Source organism: Nomascus leucogenys, chromosome 6, assembly GCF_006542625.1.
Source record: "Nomascus leucogenys isolate Asia chromosome 6, Asia_NLE_v1, whole genome shotgun sequence".
NCBI lineage: Eukaryota > Metazoa > Chordata > Mammalia > Primates > Hylobatidae > Nomascus > Nomascus leucogenys.
Window position 1 is genome coordinate 58,796,424 of NC_044386.1, and position 1,559 is coordinate 58,797,982.

General features: G+C 41.6%; 1 pseudogene across 1 annotated transcript; it reads right to left on the reverse strand.

The window, feature by feature from the left end:
* Nucleotides 1–176: 176 nt before the first annotated feature.
* LOC100599478 lies at nt 177–1,238 on the reverse strand (annotated as a pseudogene). Its single transcript, XR_004030461.1, has one exon. The product of XR_004030461.1 is annotated as a myosin regulatory light chain 12B pseudogene (transcript).
* Between the last annotated feature and the right edge of the window lie 321 nt (nt 1,239–1,559).

The window sequence follows — 1,559 nt, forward strand, 5'->3', positions numbered from 1 at the left end:
CTCAAGAGATCACTTTTTATTGTGATACAGTTTACTGAAGAGAGGAACTGCTATGATGATTAGCATCACAGAGTTTTAAGCAGATGCTGGCAACATTTCACTCACTAAAACAGGAGGCAGTTACAAAATTACAGTAGTACAGTACGTACTAGTTTATAGCGTTATGTTTTTTGGGGGGGCTTTCACATTTGTTAATTTTTATTGGCGATCTCTTTTTCAATACAATTTATGCCCTCATCCCCATTTCCAGTCTGATTATACAAGTGCTAAGTGGCAGAAAGTTCTGGAATAAATACATTAAAAAAAAGACAAAGCTGTGAAACTAAGTTGCATGCAACAGGTTCTATGAGGGTGGGGGAAGTGTGTGAGAAATAAAACAGAGTAAGACAATGTAATTGGAAGGTTTTAGCTAAAGTTCTTTTCAGTCATCTTTGTCTTTTACTCCATGTTTCAGGATGCTTGTGAACTCGAAGTAATTGAAATTCACCTTTTTGTCAATAGGCGCTTCTCTGTGCAGCTCATCCACTTCCTCATCTGTAAACTGATCCCCCATGGTTGTCATCAGCTCTCTCAGGTAATCTTCCTGAATGGTGCCTGTTGCTTCTTCATCAAAGCAAGCAAAAGCATTTCTGATGACATCTTCAGGATCTGTGCCATTTAACTTCTCACCAAACATGGTGAAATTAATGGGCCCTGGTGCCTCATTCATCATGGCATCAAGGTAGGAATCAGTGGGATTCTTCCCTAGAGAAGCAAGCATATCATGCAAATCTTCCTTGTTGATGAAACCATCTCTGTTCTGATCAATCATGTTGAAGGCCTCTTTGAACTCCTGAATCTGTGACTGGTCAAACATGGCAAACACATTGCATACTGTGCACTGAGGGCATTTCTTGGTGGTCTTCGTCTTTGCCTTTTTGCTCGACATGGTGGTTTATTCTGGCGCCAAACACCAGAACTGGAGCCACCCTGTGCGAGATGACAAGTGACAGCGAAGAGCGTGGGGCTGTGGCCGGACAGTGGCGGCTACAGAGTTATGATTTAATACTGCATTTTAAATTTGCTTACATGTACAGTCTGTATGTTTTCATAAAATTTAACTTTTAATAGATTTGTGTATTCTGTGGTAGTAAATGATAGACTAGTATCTACATATATTTTTTGCATTCAAGATATCTGTAGGCCACACAGTTCATCTGTGAATTTTTCTTTTTTTTTTTTTGAGACAGAGTTTTGCTTTTGTTGCCCAGGATGGAGTGCAATGGCACCATCTCAGCTCACTGCAACCTCCGCCTCCCGGGTTCAAGCAATTCTCCTGCCTCAGCCTCCCAAGCAGCTGGGATTACAGGCATGTGCCACCATTCCTGGTTAATTTTCTAATTTTAGTAGAGACAGGGTTTTTCCATGTTGGTCAGGCTGGTCTCGAACTCTCAACCTCAGGTGATCCACCCGCCTCTGCCTCCCAAAGTGCTGGATTACAGGCGTGAGCCACTGTGCCTGACCTGTGAATTTTTCAAGTTGTCACAAAGCTCCAAACAAACTTCCAATATATTTATTGA